This window comes from Lemur catta, chromosome 12, assembly GCF_020740605.2.
Source record: "Lemur catta isolate mLemCat1 chromosome 12, mLemCat1.pri, whole genome shotgun sequence".
Taxonomy (NCBI): Eukaryota; Metazoa; Chordata; class Mammalia; order Primates; family Lemuridae; genus Lemur; species Lemur catta.
This window is the reverse complement of record NC_059139.1, coordinates 51,318,072-51,332,029: the sequence shown is the minus strand read 5'-3', so window position 1 is coordinate 51,332,029 and position 13,958 is coordinate 51,318,072. Positions and strand designations below refer to the sequence as shown.

Sequence of the window (13,958 nt, the reverse complement as noted above, 5' to 3'; positions counted from 1 at the left end):
TTTGGAAATGTGCACACTGAAGTCGGGCTAGGTGAGAGTAAAGGAGCTTGCATTTCAGAGGTCCACAAAAGTCATTAAAGTAAAAAATGAGAGTCCCCTGCCCTTTACACAACGTTACGCTGCTTCTCAACTTTATGAAAACCAGTTGCTAAGAAGAATTCATCAAAGGAGACGGATTTAGTCAGTTTTCCCGCAATGGGTTGGTTTTGTTCTCCTCTTTGGTGATAATATGAAGGACTCAATAACAGCTCAATGAACTCCAAACATTGAACTTTCCAATGAGAACAAAGCATGGCTTTACTCTCTTTACTTTGCTCCTGTTTCTTACTGCCGCACGGTTTACCCCAATCCTCATATTCTTTTAATTAAAACCTAAGCAGTCTTGACTCCTTAGTCCCAGTTAATAAGAGGTGAAGCCAGCTTGGCATGTCTGTGTTCAGAAAACTGCCCTCAGCAAGATGTGTGTGTGAAAAGGCTTTGCCAGGGCAACAGCAAACCCAAGCAGCCAGCCATTCCTTCCTAGCCAGGGTGACTCTTTTCTGTTTGGATCCAGGAAGCTCGTCCACAGGCAAGTCCCCACCATCTCCTGGGAAGAAGAAGAGAAACTGGGCACAAAGGCCCCACTTTGGATGGGTGAGGGTGATCTCTAGGCCAAGCAATGCCCATACGTGAGGCTCATGCAGCCCAGGCCTGGCTTGGGGGGAAGAAGGAGGAACGGGAGACAGGAGGACAGACAGGAGTGCGGGAGAGACCAAAAGGAGAGGCAGAGGGAAGAGGGCCATCAGCTGCCTGACCCAGCGTCCATTGGTCAGACCCTGGAGATCGTCCGTAGGATCCTCATTCAGGGCTTGTCAGTGTGGCCATCCGGGGCTGAGCTCATGCCCCAGGCAAGGCTGGCTTTCCAGGTAGAAGGATTAGGCAGTGCCATGTAGGGGCTTCAGTCAAGGCCAACTCATGCCCCAAATATCCTCACAACAAGCCTGACATTTGCCTCAACTGTCTTTAATATTTATTCCTATGGATTAAGTCTTTGCCTTGGTGCAAATAATTGCATACAAGACTTGAAAGTTTTCATGTTCCAGGCACATGGTTCTAAGTGCTCTGCATGTTTTAACTGATTTAATCCACCACAGCTTTCTGTAGGTGCCATTATTACCATGAGCTCCAGATTGCAGGTGAGGAAACTGGGTCACAAAGTGGCGGAGTGACTTGCCCAGTGTCATAAAGCTGGTGAGTGGTAAAGCCAGAATTTGAACCCAGTCTGGCTGGCTCCAGAGTCCACATTTTTTCCATTGCATTATACTAATTCCCAAAATGAAAACCAGTACATCAGGAAATTTACCACCACGGCTTTCTAAGCCATGTGTTGTTCCCTAATTGGGGCTTTTAGGCTGAGAGTTTGTTTTGAAGATAATTAATGAGAAACATTTGGAACCTTAGCCTCCGAGCGCCTCTCTGTCGTCCTCCAACTGGGTTCACTAACAATTACTGTTCACACTCTTGTGCCTACCCACACACACCCCGGAGGTGTGACTGTAAATCAGTAAGTTCAATTCCACAAACAGTAAAACTCAGCCTCATTACTTTATAATGTAGCGTGTAAAGGCAGGTCATCGACCGGGAAAGCTGTTACATCAATTGCCATCACCTAATTTGGGGACGCCAGATTACAACACTGGAGGATAGAAAAACTAGTCTGCTTGCCGTTGGAGTTGGCTGATACTTTTCTCTCAGTAAACACACGATCTAAGCTTCTAAGAATCAGTGGGATTACATAATAGTATTAGTAACAAAAACAACAATAACAACTGTTGTGAACATAGCCCTCTCTTGGGCAACTATTATGTGTTAGAGGAGATTTCTAGATCTGGAAATGACCTGTTTTGTTTTATAGTTGAGGACACCAAGGCATAGAAGGAATAAGAATTAAAGTGATTTACCCAAAGTCATGTAATGAGGTCAATGGTTTTCAATTCTAACTGTATATGAAAATCACCTACAGAAGCTTCTAAATATGCCGGTGCTTGAGCCCCACTCCAGAACTGCTGAGTCAGGACCTTGGGTGGATGGGGTCTGAAGGGCCTCTGGGATTGGTCAGCAAGAAGCAGTAGTAGCCAAGGGTCCTGACCCCCAAGACAATGCTCCCCCCCCCCCGCCTACCCCATTCCACTCCCTCCCCCCACCCTGCACCCACCTCCCCCCACCCAGCCACCCCTGTGGCCTGCTTACTCACTCTTCCTCATTATTCCCAGGACGTGGAAAAGAAAAAGACAGACATATGGTCATCTCTGTTTCCCATTCACACACAAAACCTTTAAACATTTCCCACAAATGCAAGGCCCCTACCTCTATTTCAGACACTTGCTATAGTGCATTAAAATTATCCCCTGACTCTGTTCCAAAGAGAGTGATATCTTATAAGGAAGGGACCTCACTTCATTAAGTTTTATATGCCAGATAACAAGCTCAATTCCTTGCACAAAATAGTTGCTCAATAAATGTTTGTATGTAAAAGAGTAGAAAGGAAGATGTGGTGAAATTAAAACTGAGTGAATGAATGAATAGGAACAATTGGAATCTTTTACTTGCTGAGGTTACATATTCCTATCTGTGACAGGAAAGGACATGTGCCTTACTTAATGAATTAAGAATTACTTAAAGGACCATCAGGAAATCCTGGTCAATTGAAGTGATGTGGGAAGTTTCCCATTACGCTGTAAACCCATATAAATGCTAAGTAAAATATAACAACAAAATGTTATTGTTGTTTTGTTGTCATTATCATTTCATAGCCAAACTCAAAGCTAAGCAAGGAAAGTTCCTAGGTCCCAAGAAAGAAGTAGAAACTCAAACCCATAAAATTGAGCAGGCAATAAAAGCAAATGGTCCATAGGAACATCAGATGCAGGTGCTGGCACAGAAGATGGGTTTTAAGATCCACAGGAACAGAGGATTAGGCCTCAGGCCTGCAGGTGATAAGAAGCAGAAATGACCTCTTTGAATACAGCTAAAAGCCATGAAGTTCTGTTCTTCCCATGAAATGAGGGCTAGAAAAACTCTGCCCACTGGTCTAAGGATGGAGCAGGAAGTTGACCATCTGCCCAACTTTGTGGGTGGTGAAAGAGTAGACCTCCATAAATCAAACTTCCAAAACTGTACCATGTGTAGGTGTTAGTCACAATTCCTCCTTACCATAACTAAAAGAAGTTATAGTCAAAAAATAAACATAAAAATTATCTAAGAACAGACCCAGCAAGGCAAATGTGAACCAAATGATACAGATGCCTGCATGATGCTGGCTCATGGGACTCAACAGGAAACTATTCCTACTGAAGATGAGCTCATGGTATTAATAAAATATGTCTAATTACATGAATAAAGGAACTATCTTGAAATACAGTCAACAGATGAAATAGTTGGGAAAATTTATGCCCCATAAACTACAGATAATGGAATAATACAAAAATGTTTTTAAATAAGTATGTTTAAAATATTCAAAAAGAGAGGAAAAATAACAAACAAAGCAATATCAGGACATAATGAAAAAGAACATGCAAATTTAAGAAAGTGCCATTTTTTGATATTATTATGTACCCCTGAAAAATACAATCAGCACTGAGTGGGAAACAATAATGAAACACACTGAGGTGGTTGAGACGAGATTAACACAGAAAAATCAATAGCCTTCCTATATGAAAGCGATAACCACTTAGAACTTATAAATAATAAGTAGATCTCATCTATGATAGCCATAACAACAAAAATATAAAATATCTAGAAATAAACACAGTAAGAAATATTTAAGATCTATATGAAGAAAACTTTAAAATGCTACTTACGGATGCAAAAGAAGACTTGAAAAAAATGTAAAGAGAAGCCCTAATTATGCATAGGAAGCTGAGACAGAAAAATGTTAGTTACTCCTAAGCTGACATATTAATATAATTTTTAAAATATCAACAGAATTTTCTTTTCATTAGAAGTTGACTTCAAAGTTCATAAGAAAAAATAAATATGCAAGAATAGAGAAGCAAAAGTATTAAGGGAGAACTAACCCTACCAGATATCAACATATATTAAGCTATAGTAATAAAAATTAACATGGTTCTAGAGTACAAATACAAAAATAGGTCAATTAAACAGAAAGTACATTAAGTATAAACATCTGTGAGAGTAGAATTTAAAATCATTAAGGAAAAATGGTATTGAACAAAGTTGGGGGAAAATTCACTGGTTTGCTTAATGGGGATTAGACACTACAGAAGAAAAGATCAAAAAAATTGTTATGTTTTAGACATAACAATTGAAACTATTCAGACTAAAGCACAGAGAGAAAAAATAAACACAGCCCCAGTGACTTGTGGGATAATACATGCAACTGGAGTCCCAGGAAAAGTCGGGCGGTGGGGTGGAGTGCGGAGGGGGAGTTCAGAAGTAAGATTTGAGGAAACATGGTCAAATTTTTCCAAACTTGATGAAAACTGTATATTCACAGATCCAAGAAGTTCAGTATAACCCAAGTGAGATAAAGACAAATCACACCAAAATGCTAGGAACAAATAACAAAGATAAAATCCCAAAAGCAGCCAGAACCCACACACACACACATAAACACACACACACAAAGACACACACACACACACACACACACACACACACACACACACACACACACACTTACTCTCTACAAAGATAAAAATTCTACTAACTTCTCATTAGAAACAATGAAAGCCAAAAGAAAATCGAATGGCATGTTTAAAGTGCTGGAAAAAAAACTATTAATCTAAAATCTATATCCAGAAAAAAACATTGCTCAAAAATAAAGACAAAAACTAAAAACATTTTCAGGGAAACAAAAGCTGGGTGAATTCATGGCCAGAAGACTTGCACTAAAAGAGGTAAAAGTGGGTATTTTTTAAGTTGAAAGAAATATCAGCTAGAAATTTGGATCTGTACAAAGGAATAAAGAAAACCAGAAATGGAAAGTATGTGATTAAATATAAAATACTCATTTTTAATTTTTAAACTTACTTTAAAAGATATTTGATTGTTTAAAGCAAAAATAATAACAATGTATATGGAGTTTACAATATATTTAGAAATAAAATGTATGACAATGACAATACAAAAGATGGAAGGAAGAAGCAGAAATATAAAGCTGTGAAGTAGTGTAATATTTTTTGAAAATAGATTGTGTGAAGTTAAAGATTCATATTGTAAACTCTAGAACAACCTCTATGAAAATAAGTTTACAAAAAAAGAATGAGCTATAGCCAATAAGCCATTAGAGGAGATATAATAGAATATTAAAAAATGCTCAATAAATCCAGAAGAAGGTAAGAAAAGATGAAAAGAAGGAACAAAGATTAATTGTGACAGATAGAAAACAAATAGCAAGTATTATATTTAAACACAACTATATCAATAATTGCATTAAATATAAGTGGTAACTCAAATTAAAAGGCAGAGATTGTCAAACTAGATAAAACATAAAGATCCAACAAGTGTTGTCTATAAGAAAACCCACTTTCTTACTTTAAATACAAAACCTCAGAAAAGTTAAAGGCTGGGATGGAAAAAGGTATACTAGATAAATGATAACCATAAGAAAACTGGAATGGCTATATTTATACCATATAAAATAGATTTCAAGACAATGATTATTGTCAAAGATAAAAAAGACATTTTGTAATAATACAGTGGTCATTTCATCAAGATGACATAAATCTACATGTATATACATCCAAAAACAGAACTTCAAAAAATACATAAAGCAAAAACTAATAAAACTGAAACAAGAAATGCAAAATCTCAATACTCCCATCTCAGTAATTGACAGAATAAGCAAATAGAAAATCAGCAGTGATATAGAAGATTTGAACCACATTTGACCTAATTAACATTTACAGAACATCACTCCCCAAACCAGCAGAATAACACCTTCTTTTCAAGTAGACATAAATATTCACCAAGTTAGATAACTGCATTGGCCAAAAAACAAGTCTCAATATGTTTAATAGGATTGATCACAAAAAAGAATAAAAATAAAGAAAAAACTAAAATAACTTCTACATTTTACTTCCATCCCCCCTACATTTTGACTTTGTTGTCTCAATTTACATATATTTATATTGCCTATCTCTTAACAGGTTGCTGTACATATTATTGTTTTTGATAGATTTGTCTTTTAGGCTTTATACTAAAGTTATTATAAGTGGATTACACACCAAAATTCCAGTGTTGGAGTACACTAGGTTTGTCTGTGTCCTTAATTTTACAGTGGGTTTTATAGTTTTATTTTTGCATTCTAGTGTTTTGTTCTTTCAGATTGAAGAACTTCCTTTAGCATTTCTTACAAGACAGATCTGGGGGTGGTGACTTCTCTTACCTTTTGATGGTCTAGGAAAGACTTTATCTCCTTCATGTTTGACCATTAGATTTTCTGGAAAAAGTATTCTTTGGTGGCAGGGATTTTTCTCTTTTAATACCTTGAAAATGTCATTACACTCCCTCCAGACCTCCTTTCTGTTGAGAAGTCTATTATAAATTGGGGCTCCTTTATATATTATTTACCTCTTTTCTCTTGCTGCTTTTAGGGTCCTCTCTTTGTCCTTGACCTTTGAGAGTTTGATTATTATGTGCCTTGGGGTACTCTTATTTGGGTTGAATTTGTTTGGTGTTCTCTGACCTTCCTGTCCCTATATATTTATATCTTTCTTAAGTTTTAGAAAGTTTTCTGTCATTTCTTTAAATAAGCTTTCTACCCCTTGCTCCTACTCAACTCCCTCAACACCAATAATTCTTAGTTTTGAACTTTTGAGGTAATTTTCTATATGTTGTAGCAACCCTCATTCCTTTTCATTCTTTTCTCTTTTTTCTCCTTTGACTATGTAATTTCATATGGCCTGTCTTCGAGGTCACTGATTCTTTCCTTTGCTTGATACATTCTGCTGTTGAGAGCCTCCAGTGAATTTTTCAGTTTAGGAAATATATTTTTCCATACCAAGATTTCTGTTTGATTTTTTTATTATTATTTCAATCTCTTTGTTATATTTCTCCAATAAATTTCTGAATTGCTTTTCTGTGTTATCTTGGAGATCACTGAGTTTCCTTAAAACTGCTATTCTGAATTCTTGGTTAGAGAGCTTATGTATCACCATCTCATTAGGGTCAGCCACTGGTTCCTTGTTTTGTCTATTTGAGGAAGTCATGGTTCCCTGTTTGCTGTTGTTTCTTGTGGATGTACATCTATGCCTTTGCATTGAAAGATTAGTTCGTTATTACAGTCTTTGCTGTTTGGCTTGTTTTGGTTTTTATTGCTTATGTTTGCTTAGAGATTCTTTGTAATTTATCTGCTGAGTTTCTTATGTTTTTTTCCCACTAGGTCACTGCCTCCTTTTCCGCACTAGATGGTGCCTAAAGCCCAGGTTTGCCTCAGCTCTGGCAAACCAGAGCGCTACCTGTCCAAAATGGGGGAGGTCCCAAAGGGGATATCCTGGCATTGTGGGAAGGCTGGCTAGGGGTTCATGCCCAGAGGACCTGTGGAACATACCTCTTACAGCATGGTGCTGGTGAACAGCCACTCTGATTTGGCATCTTCTTTGGCCAAGTTACAGAGCACAGAGCAGATTCCAGGGCTGGGGATGGTAGTTCTGTCTCCCTTCTTTTTCTCTGGCTGTCCTCAAGTGTATTTCTCCCTTTTGGCAGTCATGAACCCTTCTTGTGGGTTGAGGCATGGACAGTTCTTCTGCCAAAGAATGCAAGATTGTGGGGAAGCTGGCTGTCCTCCTCCATCTTACTTTTTCCATTATAGAAACTGTGAGTTGGGGGAAATTTTCTGTGCAATTGGTGCCAGGCAGACTGGGGGCAGGGGCATCACAGATACGAATATCTGATTCTCTTACTATCTGCTCCAAGTATCTTTATTTGTCTGTAGCCCCAGGAACTGACTCATCTTCATATTTTAGTTCTGGGGTGTTGGTGATAATCCTAGTGCTATGTATTTGTTTTTGGTTTCTGTGGGGGGAAGTGATGCCAGCTTGTGTCTACTCCACTGTTTTGGATTCATAAGTCCCCCTAGTAGAACTGAAATTATACTTAATATGTTCTGTGACCCAATCAGAATTAAATTAGAAGTCAGTAAGAACAAAAAAAAACATCTGGAGAACCTCTAAAATTTAGAAACTAAATAGTGCATTTCTAATTAAATCATAGGTCAAAGAAGAAATTATTAGAAAAATTAGAAGATATTTTGAACTGAAAGATAATGAAAATACAACATATCAAAATTTGTGGGATGTAACTATTAATAAAGCTGTGCTTGGAGGGAAATTTATAGCTTTAAATGCTTACATTAGAAAGAAAAAGGTTTCAAATCAATTATCTAAGTTTCCACCTTAAGAAGCCAGAAAAAGAAGAGAAAATTAAACCAAAGACAGGAACAAGCAGACTCGGGCCAAGATATAGTAAGCCCATGAGAGAATATTACATTGATTATAACTACAAATACTAAACAAAGTACAAAAGACAACTATCTGAGGACTCTGAAAAGTAATGAAAAGCAGGTGAATTGAGAAAGGGAGTCAAAATTTGAAAAAGTGACTTATATGGGGTGAATTTCAGGGATGCCTCCCCACTTTTTTCTCTTGTGCTTTTGACTCAAGGGTGGACTCTAGTCATGGTCTCCATGGGGTCTCTGGTCATGGAGAAAAAACAAAAGAATTGATTGTCAGCAAACCTGCTCTAAAAGAAATGCCAAAAGATGTTCTTCAGGCTAAAGAGAGATATTGTCAGAGGAAAACTTGGAACTTAGGAAATGAAGAAAGAGCAATAGATACAGTAAGTATTTGTGTTAATAAAAATTATTTCCCTCCTCTTCAGTTAAAATATGTATGACTATTGAAAGCAAAAACCATAAAATTGTACAGTGGAAATTTCAATGTATGTAAGTGTAGGGGGAAGGCAAAGGAACCAATATGGTTGTAAGGCTTCTATATTTTACTTGAAGTGGTAAACTATTATCTCTGAGGATGAAAGCTTAGGTATGTATACTGTAATCCCTAGAGCACCAAAAATTGAAAAAAAAAATAAAGATATAGGCAGAAGGCCAATAGATAAACTGAAATGGAATACTAATTATTCAAACACAAGTTAATCAAATAATAGTATTAAATGTTCAAATAATCCAAAAGAAGGTATGAAATAGAAAACAGAGGAACAAAAATTGAGTAGAAGACAGAATACGAGAACGTTACCTTTAAACATAAAGACAAACATAGGTTAAAAGTAAAAGGATGGAGAAAAATATACCTTACTGGAGGCTATGTTATTGTTAAACAAAGTAGATTTCAAAGCAAGGAATATTTCAGAGATAAAAAGGGGCATTTCATAATAATAAACAGTTCATGTCCTCAAGAAGGCATAATCTTAAGTGTGTATGCACCTAACGACAGAATTTGAAACTATGTGAAGCAAAAACTGAAAGAACACAAAGGAGAAATAGACAAATCTGCAATTATAGTTGGAGGCATCACAACTCTTCTCTTGGTAATCAATAGGAAACGTAGAGCAAGTTATAGATGACCAGAACAACACTATCCACAAACTTGACCTGAATGTTTTTTTATATAGAACACCTCCCCCAACAACAGCAGCTCATTCTTTCCAAGTGCACATGGAACATTCACCAAGATAGCCCATATTCTGTGCTATAAACAAACCTTTGCAAATGTAAAATAATTGAATGCAAACAAAGTATATTCTCCTAACATAAGGGGCTTAATTTAGAAATCAATGTCTCTCCGCCTTGGGATTTGCCCCGCTCTCCTGGAGTCACCAGGCAAGTGGCACCTGGGAGGGCTGGTGTGTAGGGAGCTCACAGTCTGAGTACCCCTCAGTCCACTGTAGGGCCCCAAAAGGAAAGGTCCCATTCCCCAAAGATGCCTCCCGGTGGTGGCTAAATTGTCTATCTCAGAGGCCCTGGGGAGGGCAGGGGAAGGGGAGAATGAAGCAATATGGTGCCTGCCGATCAGCTTGGGGCTGGGGCTGGGAAGTGCCCTGTCCGCAAGAGGCTCACCGCTCACTGGTCTGGTGTTAGCAGGTCTCTCCAACCGCTCAGGAGCCCACCGGCAGTCCGAGATGCAAAGGAGGGAAAATTTAACTGCTCCACCTACCCTCGTTGCTGGTCTCCAAGCCTCTCTGGGTCCTTTTTCCAGTTCTCCTCTGCAACTTCATCCCGTGGAGTCTCCTGTATTTTCAGGCACCCTTCCTTCTGACCTTCATCCGATCTGTGTTTGTCTGCCTGTTTATTTTATTTTTTTTACTTTCTTCTAAAATCTGTCTCTCTTACAGAGATACTCTGGCTGGCGGCTTTTCTCATCCTCCATCTTGATTTTCCCTAGAAATCAACAACACAAAGATATTTGGAAAAATGCTAACATTTTAAATGCAGTTGTTGAGTACCTCCTTTTCTGTATAAACATTTCACAATAAAAATATAAAAACTTCAAACATTTAAACTAGCCCAGAATGAAAGCTTGGTGACAATTAAAATAATGATGGTCTGATAGGACCTCATTACTAGATTGTTATCAGAGACTCTGATAGGAGAGGGGAGAGGGGCGAATGGGGGGGGAGTAAAGACCTCTCATAACCTCCCAGAATGAAAACTCTATACCAAAAACATGATAGAATTGGCCAAGGTAAATGAAATCTGCAATGTAAATCGTTAAATTGTGAAAGGAAAGCCATGGTTCTATATGTTCTGTGACATTTGATCAAGGTGGAAGATAAGGAAAATTCCAAGAACCTTGCCGCCTCTCCTACAGGCTCTATTTGTCATTCCTCCCTGTATCACCACCGTTCTCTCTCAACTTTTTCCAACTTTAGAATTCCTGGCAGAGACTGTACAGAGTCACCAGGTTTAATGAGCAGTGTCAATTCAGGCCATGGATCTGTGAGTGCCTGTTTCTGCTCACAGCGCTGCCTACTCCTCTGTCCCTACCATAAAGCTTTCTGGTCAAGCCCCACCTAAGCTTAGCAACAGCCACTATTTCCAGGATCTGGCAATGAGAGTAAATTGGTCAAGTCCCAGCTGTGGGAATTTGGGCAAGCCACCTGACTGCTTAGCTTTGCTTTCCTTGGCTGTGAAATGAAGGTAATTAACCCACCTCACAAGAGTTGAGGATTAAATAGGATAATAGGTATAAAAGTGCTTTATCAACAGGAAAAGCAACTTACAAAGATTTATTGCTAAAAGACCCGAGGGTCTTGCTGTGGCACTCACCTGGGGTAGTAACCAAAGGTGTGACCTAAGTCGGTGAACCATCCCATCACACTTACTAGAGGGAGGGCAGAGACGGTCCACTGACTGCCAGAATCCCTGCTTCCCCTTTCATGGTGTGGAGTTGCTGCTGGAAAGGGACTGAGCAGGCAGAGACTACATCTCCCAGGCCCCTTTGCAACTAAGTATGGCCAAAGGACTAGTTCTTGCCATTGCGCTGTGTACCTTCTCCTTGCCCTCCTCTCTTCTTGTGGGTGGCTAGATGTGCATGGCATGACCAGACCCAGACAATGGCGGAGCCACAAGCCCGAAGAGGTCTGAGTCCTTGAATCACAGGGTATGGAGGAGAGGCACCCAGTCACAAAAAACACCTGCTTGGGACCACTACATGAGCACAAAATAAACCTCTATAATGTTGGAGCAATTATACATTTTGGGGTCTATGTGATAAAGCAACTGGCATGAGCTGAGCAAAGAAGCTGTGTAATAGTTCTGGGTTTAATCCCTTGCTCTGCCAAAGTTTTCTGATCTTGGCCAGGTACTTAGACTCCTTATATTTCAGTTTCCTTATCTGTAAAGTACAGACGATAAGAGTTCTTGTCTCACTGGGTGGTTGTGAAAGTTAATTGATGTAATGCACAGGAGGTGCCATTAACTATAAATGTTCAATACATGTTGGCCATTATTATTAACAACATAGAATTACCAGACATCTTTCGAAATTCCTTCATTAATTCCAGGAAAGATTTCTACCTCTTCAGCGTCTCTCCAGGTGACTGTAGCCATTACGTGCACATCAAAATATTTTCCAGGGAAACTTTTTCAGGGCCTTAATGTTTTCCCTACACAATCTGTGTCTTTATTTGAACATAGTTAACTGGCAAGTCTCCAAGCCTAAAGCTGCAGGCTCAGTTTGGGCCTAAAAAGTCATACGTGTGGATTTAGCGATGGTGCGGGAGATTTAACGACTCAGAAGCCCTGCTCGCCTGTCCTCCTTCCTCACCAGTCAGGGATGCTGTCGCCATACAGCTGCAGGTCTGCCTGCGACCAGCAGAGGGCAGTGCTGCACACAAACTGCCGCCACTCCGCAGCTCCCCAGCGCCTTTGCCTCCCACGGGTTTCTCCCTCCCCATCTTCATTCCTTGCCTTAAAAGAACGGCCAGGATATTTCAGCAAAGCCTGGTTAGCCTCAGCTCAGCGTTTATAGTGCTGAGTCTCTCGCGCGGCCACTGGCAAATCGCATTTTGTCACCCTGCATGCTGATGCCGGTGGCCGCAGGCTAAAGTGAACGTCAAGGAAGATACTAAAGGGGGGGGGGAAGCTATAAAAAGGGCAGCCTGGCAGGGGTGAGGATCGGCCTAGCGATGCTCGCAAGAGGCGGATCCGCTGGATGTGAGACTAGGAGCCCCCGCTCGTCCCGTATCTGTTGGCACAGCCACCTCCTCCTCGTCCTCCCTTCCTGAGTCACTTCACGCCCACCCGGTTTCTGCGAACGAGGCCCCCCGTCTTCTCCCACGCCGGCGCGAGCTCCGGGGCTCGGTCCCCTGAACTCGGTGATTCTCTGCCCTGTGTGGGGACGATCCACCTCAGAGCCTCCTGTAGGAGCTGCTCCGAAAACACACGTGCCGGGGCTCACCCTCGACCCCGGGCCAGACGCCGGGCCGGGTGGGGGCCGGCGGGAGCCCCTGGGCGCCCCCCCCCCCCCGGAACCCGAGACCCGGGCGAGGCGAGGGCGGAGCCGAGAGGGGAGCCCGCGCGGGGGCGGCGCTGGGTGACTCAGTGATTGATTGCTCTGTTACTGTCCCATCTCCCCACGGGGAACTCGGGAGCCCACGCGCTGCCGACAGGTGATCTCACCGCTTTCTTCACCGAGAAAACTAAAGCTCTCCCACTGTTCCCCTGCCCTCGTCAGTGCTGTTCTGGGTTCGCATCCTTGTTACTCTCCATCTTTCCTCCCCGCTGGATGCTCAGCCTGTCGCCGCCCCCACCGGTGTCTGGAGCCGGCCTTCCCTGCCTCCCCGGGACTGTTCTCCCCCCACCGGCCGCTCCCCACCTGCGCCTTGGTGTCCCCCGCCCCGGGGACTCCGTTCCTCCTTCCCTCGGCCCCATCACTTCTCTGCAAACCTTCCCTCTTTCTCACTCCCCCGTTCCGTGATCCCCAGGTGCCAGGGGCTCTCCCTCTCCTGGTGATCCTTCCCCTCTGTCCCCTCTTCCCGGCCCCTGTTGTTGTGCAGGACTGTGCCACTCCTTTCCACGACTGTCAACACATCTTCCGAGCTGGCTCCCCTGTCCCCAGTCAGCTCCCCGCCAGACTGAGTCCAGAGAGATTCTTCTGACACGCTAACCTGACCCTGGCTTTCCGCGACTGAAAACCCGTCCCTGCCCCTACCCAGTGCCTGCTGGACAAAGCCCTGCGCCTCGCCTACCACACAGGCCTTCCCCACCTGCTCTTCTGCCCTTGGTGCTTCTAGCCGTGTGCACCTAGGAGCCCCTTAGGGAGTCTTTGTTTTTGCCCGGCATGACTTTCCCCATTTTGCTTTGTAAAATGAACTCCCACTCATCTTACAAAACCCAGCTCAGACACCACCTCCCCTGAAAAGCCTTCCCTGATACCCTTGGATTGGTTTCATCATTCTCTATTCTGTGATTATTCTGACTCAGTGTCAAACTCTCACTG

At 41.6% G+C, this 13,958-nt stretch overlaps 1 long non-coding RNA gene across 1 annotated transcript in view; it reads right to left on the bottom strand.

The window, feature by feature from the left end:
* The window catches only part of LOC123648360, a 48,102-nt gene extending 37,892 nt beyond the window's left edge, over window positions 1-10,210 (bottom strand). Inside the window, exon 1 of the long non-coding RNA XR_006738587.1 lies at window positions 10,173-10,210. This is a non-coding gene — a long non-coding RNA (uncharacterized LOC123648360). The remainder of the gene's footprint in view (window positions 1-10,172) is intronic.
* Window positions 10,211-13,958: the final 3,748 nt, after the last annotated feature.